We start from the raw sequence: 6,000 nt of genomic DNA, 5'->3' as shown, positions 1-6,000 counted from the left end.
GGCTTTAGAGGCCTCCCGCGCCCGGGCGCCCACAGTGCGGTCTTAGAAGCCGAGCCGCTCGCAGAGGGACCCGCCCCTCCAGCGGCTCGTTGTACCTGTTCCTCGGCCCTCGGGGGTCGCGTCTCTGACCTTCTCTTTCACACCATTATTCGCTGATGAGGGCCCTTCCCTCGGCCGGGGCTGGGGTCGTGGGGCAGTGGTCCGACTCTGTTTCGGGAAAGCCTCGAGCCCAGTGCCCCCAGTCACCCGCCGCCTTTTGCGGTGGAGGTTGGGACGACGTGTCTTTCTCCTTTCCTTTGCCTTTGGGTGGGGGCAGCTCATCATCTGGCAAACCTTTCTCCAAAACTCCCGCCTCGGTAAATTAACAATTTATAATGCCCCTGCTACCGGAAGGGGAGACGAGATGCATTGCATCTCTGGATGAGATGAGGATGATGAGGACAAGAGTTGTCCCAGGGAGCATGGTGAAACCTTTTCTGTTATGGGTGGCAGGTTCTTGGGAGACAAGAGGACAGGAACTGGTACCGCCTTTCCCTAGAGATTATGTAAAAAACCTGGGCTGTGTGCAGGGACAGAATTTGCCTTAATTTTGAAATAACGTGTATAGTACTGTAGAAAATAGGGATAATTAGAGTTATAGGACTACCAAATCTGAATTCGTACTTGTAATTCCATTTCCAGAGGTAGCATTTCATGGTTAACATTTTGTGGTGTATTTCCTAACAGACAATTTTTTCAAATAATACTTGGCTCATCATTGATTAGGACTTCCCCATTCTATTTACGTTTCAAAATGATTTGTTTTATTTGAGTCACTGGGATCCACTTAATTGAGACTTGTTCCTTGTTCATTATCACTGGCAGTACTCTGTCATCACTATCTCTCTCATTGGACCCTCTTCCAAAATGATTGTTAAATAGTTTTAAAAATCAAAAGTTAAACAAGGATTATCTGCTTGGATGTAGCACATACAGGTTTTTACAGTTCTTTCTTTTGGTGGGTGCTGAAAAGGAACAGTGTTTGGGGGAAGGAAACTATGATTATTCACGGTGGAGAGAAACCTGTTTTCCTCAGGGTTTTATAACATTGATTTTCATTGGTTATTTTTAGACCCAAATCGTTATATGACATTGTTTGTCATAGTGCCTTTGTAATGGGATAGGATGGATACCTGCCTTTGATTATGCAGGTTTCCATGGTGTGAGTTTCTACAAGCAAAATTGAGCGTCCTAGGTGATTGTATGCATGCATACACATCTTTAATGTGCATCTATTCATGGGTATATCTTGGAAGTGAGTTAAAAGGTATTATTTGAGGAAAGAAAGCATTAAGTAGGGCAAAGAATAGTCTTATAATATTTCTTCCAAATTATATGACAGTATTATATAGCAGAATGAAACACCTACGGAGTTGGGAATTCTGGTGGTTTTAAAAAATATGATAGATTGTCATTTGTCCGGAGTTGTCATTGGAATGGATTAAATGGCCTATTAAGGCCTTTTGTAATTCTAAAATTGTATGAATTTTTGTTTTTCTTAAGGTTCTCTTACCACTTTGCTTCATAAATTTCTAGTCATGCTGTTTGCATGTGACACTTAGCTGTTCATTTGTTGGTCATGTATTCCACTCCCTATGCAGGCGCCCTGGTGGTGCATGGAGGAGAAAGCAAATGTGTCGCTTAGTGTGTTTATTAATATAAACATCTTCTGGGGTGCCTGGGTGGCTCAGTGAGTTGAGCATCTGACTTCGGCTTGGGTCATGATCTCATGGTTTGTGGGTTCCCGCCCTGTATAGGGCTCTGGGCTGATAGCTCAGAGCCTGGAGCCTGTCTCAGATTCTGTGTCTCCTCCCCTTTCTCTCTCTGCCCCTCCTTCGCTTGTGCTCTCTCTCAAAAGTAAATAAACATTTAAAAAAATATATAAACATCTGTGAATCCTATTTGATTAAAGGAATTACAAAGATGGTGTTGTTGATTGGGCTGAATTGGTTAGTAGAAGATATAAATAATAAATAGCATCAGAATTCTAATGTCCCAAAAGATACTTTTTTGTTCCCAAAAGATACTTCCCCCCCAAATACTTACTAGTATTTAAATTAAATAATGATTTCACATATTGAACAGTTGCTTGGTTAAAATTCATATTTTCAGTAAAAAAATAGTAATGAAGACTTTGTGATTTGGGGTGTGGAGAGAAGAAGTTTGTGTTAGGATAAAAGCAAATTGATTTGTGAAACATTTTGAATTTTATAATTGGACAACTATGTAATAAGTAGAAAACTTACTATAACCTGTTAATTTTTTTTAATGTAAGTAAAACTTCGGCTTAACAGACAAATGAAATGCATTGTTATGGGCACATACTGCAGGTAATTATGATGTCAAAAACAACAAATTGGCCACATCATTTAAAAATAAGCTTGCAAAGCTGGTAAAGTCACAATAGCTAGCGTTTTTTGTTTTTTTTTTTTTTGACTAACATATAAGGGAACATAAAGTAGATAATTTACTTCTTAGATGCCAGATCTGATTTTTATAATTTTAGTTTTTCTGCTCTTGCTTAACTGGGCCCTCGAAATTAATCAGAGTATTAAATTACAGATGAGATCCCTGAACAAGGAAATATGACAGTTGCATTAGATGATCAATTGATGGATTTTATTTATTTTTAACTGTTTATTTTGAAATGTTACACTTACAGAAATGTTGCAAAGATAGTACAGAGAGTTCCTATATAATACTCTACATCATCTCCTGATGTTGACATTTTATATAATCATAATATAGTGATCAAAGCCAGGAAATTAATTTTGTTATAATACTGTTAACTAAACTACAGACTTTATTTCAATTTCACCAAATTTTCCCCTAATGTCTTTTTTTCTGTTGCAGGATCTAATTCATTATATTTAGTTGTATCTTTCTTGTCTCCTCCAGTCTGTGACAGTTCCTCAGTTTTTCCTTGTCTTTCATGATCTTGATACTTTGAAAGAGTACTCTCAGTTAATTTGTAGAATTTTTCCCATTTTGGATTTGTCTGATGTTTTTCTCGTGGTTTAATTGTAATTATGTATGTTTGCAAGGAAACCACAGAAATGATGTGTCCTCAGTGCATCATTTTAGAAGGTCCATGGTGTTGATAGGTCTTACTTCTAGTGATATTTTAACCTTGATTATTTTGTTAAGGCGGCCTCTGCTGTGTTTTCCATTGTAAAGTTAATTATTCTTCCTTTTGGTGGACATCGTCTAGGAGATACTTTGAGCCTATGCATAAAAACTGTTTCTCCGCAAACTTTCTCTCGCTGATTTTACTATGGCTTGGTAGATCTTGTCTGCAACAGTTATTGTGGTGCCTACCTAATGGTGATTTTGTATTTTCCTCATTTTTAAAATACGTATTATTGGAATGATACCTCTTCCTCATTTATTCATTTATTTATATGAGTATGATCTCTTGGGTATTTGTTTTATTCTACATGTTATAGCCCAGTAGTATTATTTTAGTACTAAGATTGCCCCAGCTTTGGCCATTAGGAGCCTTTTCATGTTGGCCTTCATCCTTTTCAAGCACTTCTTTATATTCTGGCACAGTAGGCTACTTCTTGCTCGTCTTGTGCCTTTCCTTTTACCTGTCCTGGAATCAAGAACTCTGGTTCCTTTTGTTGGAGAACAGAATTTAAATTAAGATCTGGATGGATGCTAGGTGTAGTCGCTGGGGTGTCACTAATCCTAGGCCTTCAGAGGGCAGGGTTTGGAAATATAGGTATATGTACTAACCCTTCCATACATACAAGTGAGCGTGCACACACACGCAGATTTATTTCTATCTTTATCTTGCTATATATATTAAAAACCATGAGTTCATATTGATAGCTTCTAGTCTGCTCCAAGGAACCACAAGGTTCATTTTAACGTTTACTTTTTTTTTTTAAGTTTATTTTATTTTGAGACCGCGCAAGCAGGGGAGGGGCAGAGGGAGAGAGAGAATCCTTATCAGGCCCTGCACCTTCAGCATGGAGCCTAGTGCTGGGCTCCAACTATAAACTGTGAAATCATGACCTGAGCCAAAACTAGGAGTTGGCCTCTTAATCAATCGACTGAGCCACCCAGGCATCCAACCTTTACTTGTTTCTTATTTGTAACTTTTTTCTAGTAGTGAAAAACCTGGCTTTCAGTTATCTACAGATAATGAGATAATGAAATCATATCCAAATTATTTGCTCACTTTTATAATAGTAGATATGAAGTAGTAACTGATTGCTAACCCAGTACCTTTATGAAAAGCCTATTTGCTAATTAGAGTTCATTGTTTCTATACAATTTTTTTTTGTCTTTAGCCTCACAGTATCTAGTCAGACTATTAATTTTTCCAAAGTTGTTTAGGTTAGTTCTTTTCTTCTCCACTCCCTTTAGTGTGGTTATGTTATTCATCTGTAATGCAGTTAGGTTCTTTTCTTTGTATTCCATTTTGGGTTATCCCTCAATCCTGGTTGATTCTGATTAATGATTTATTTATTTTGGTATATAAACATTATTGTTACTAAACACTGCTACATAAAAAGATAGAGGAATGTCACTCCTTATTCCTACTACCTCATTTCCGTCTCCACCTCCACCTCCTTTTGCCCATGTTATTTTCCTTGCCCTGTAGGGTAACCAGTCTCTTCAGTTTTTTTGTTTATTCTTCTATTATTTCTTTTACAGAAATGTTATATTCCTTTCTTCTTTTTTCTCATACAGTTTTAATTGAGATACATTTCACCAAACACAGATCTTACCCTACTAAAGTGTATAATTCAGTGTTGGTGTGTGTGTGTGTGTATTCAGAGGTCATGCAGCCGTACCACTAATTCAGGAATATTTTTATGACTCCAAAAAGAAACCTGTATCCGTTAGCAGTTGTTTCCCATACCATCTTCCTTAGCCCTTATTAACACTAGTCTAGTTTCTGTTTGTATAAATTTGTCTATTCTGGACATTTCATGTAAATGGAGTCATATAATATGTAGATTTCTGTGCCTGGCTTCCTTTACTTAGCATAATTTTTTCAGGGTTCATCCATGTAGCGTGCATTCAGTACTCCATTCCTTTTTATGGTTGAATAATACTTCATTGTATGAATATATCACATCTGTGCATCCATTGATGGACATTGGTTTTCCATTTTTTGGCTATTGTGAATAATACTGCAAATGAACATCCATGTACAAGTTTTTGTGTGGACATATATTTTCAGTTTTTTTTGGGTATATACCTAGGAGTGGAATTACTGGGTTGTATGATAACTCTATGTTTAACTTCTTGAGTAACTGTCCATCTGTTTTCTTTCCCTTGAGTAACATGTTACAGATATTCTTTTGCACTTCACTTTTTTTACTTACTGAAAATCACTGGATAGCCTAGAAATCACTCCAGATTAGTTCATTCTCTCTTTTTAAAAAATGTCTATTTATTTTTGAGAGAGAGAGAGAGAGCCAGTGAGCAGGGGAAGGGCAAAGAAAGAGGGAGACAGAATCCCAAGCAGGCTCCGATATGGGGCTTGAATCCATAAACCAGGAGATCTTGACTTGAGCCAAAATCAAAAATCGAATGCTTAACTGACTGAGCCACCCAGGCACCCCAAATTACTTCATTCTTTTTAAGAGTTATTCTTCATTCTTTTTTACAGCTGTATAGCACTCCTGCCACTAAATTTATCTAATTTATTCACCCATTCTTCTATGTACATTTGTGTTATTTCCTATATTGTGCAGTTATAAACAGTATTGCAGTTAACTGACCTGTGCATATGTAGTTTTGTATTGTTAGAAGTGTATCTTCAAGGAAGCTTTCTATAAGTGAAATTGCTGGGTCAAAACTTATGGGCATATAGTAGTCCTCCCTCAACATCTACAGTTTCTCTTTCCATGGTTTCACTTACTGGTGGTCAGTAGTGGTCCAGAAGCAGATGATCCTTCTCCTGATGTATGATCAGAAAGGTCAATAGTAGCCTAACACTAC

The 6,000-nt window shown here is 37.4% G+C and overlaps 1 protein-coding gene across 6 annotated transcripts in view; it reads left to right on the top strand.

The window, feature by feature from the left end:
• The window catches only part of HERC1 (HECT and RLD domain containing E3 ubiquitin protein ligase family member 1), a 180,117-nt gene that overhangs the window by 319 nt on the left and 173,798 nt on the right, over positions 1–6,000 (top strand). The window lies entirely within an intron of this gene.

This window comes from Suricata suricatta, chromosome 9 (genome assembly GCF_006229205.1).
Source record: "Suricata suricatta isolate VVHF042 chromosome 9, meerkat_22Aug2017_6uvM2_HiC, whole genome shotgun sequence".
Classification (NCBI taxonomy): Eukaryota; Metazoa; Chordata; class Mammalia; order Carnivora; family Herpestidae; genus Suricata; species Suricata suricatta.
Note: the sequence above shows the minus strand (reverse complement) of the source record. Positions and strands in the feature narration are given on the sequence as shown.